We start from the raw sequence: 363 nt of genomic DNA, 5'->3' as shown, positions 1-363 counted from the left end.
ACTAGCCAGCACAACTGGTATCTATGGTTCTCCCCCTCACACACACCCGTCTGCTCTCTCCCCTTCTCTCCTCTCCCCCTCCATCTCCCTTTCCCTGGCCATCTCCCCCCTCTCTTTCAATACAGTCTCGCTCTAGCCTAGTCTAGCCTGAACTCACCTATTTCCTGTTCACTCGGGTGTTAGACCTGCAGGCATGAGCTGCCACACCTGCCTGTCTGGAAGAACTATGCAGCTGGGTGTCCAGCCACAGAGTGGGGCCCCAAGGCAGCCTGTGCAGCTGGGAAGGTGCTGCTCCCAGCACCCACAGTGACTCAGAACCATCTGTATGGTAGTGCACGCCTTTGATCTCAGCACTTGAGGAGG

The sequence above is a fragment of the Alexandromys fortis genome, unplaced genomic scaffold (genome assembly GCF_014885135.2).
Source record: "Alexandromys fortis isolate MF-2015 unplaced genomic scaffold, M_Fortis_MF-2015_v1.1 scaffold_26, whole genome shotgun sequence".
Taxonomy (NCBI): Eukaryota; Metazoa; Chordata; class Mammalia; order Rodentia; family Cricetidae; genus Alexandromys; species Alexandromys fortis.
Note: the sequence above shows the minus strand (reverse complement) of the source record.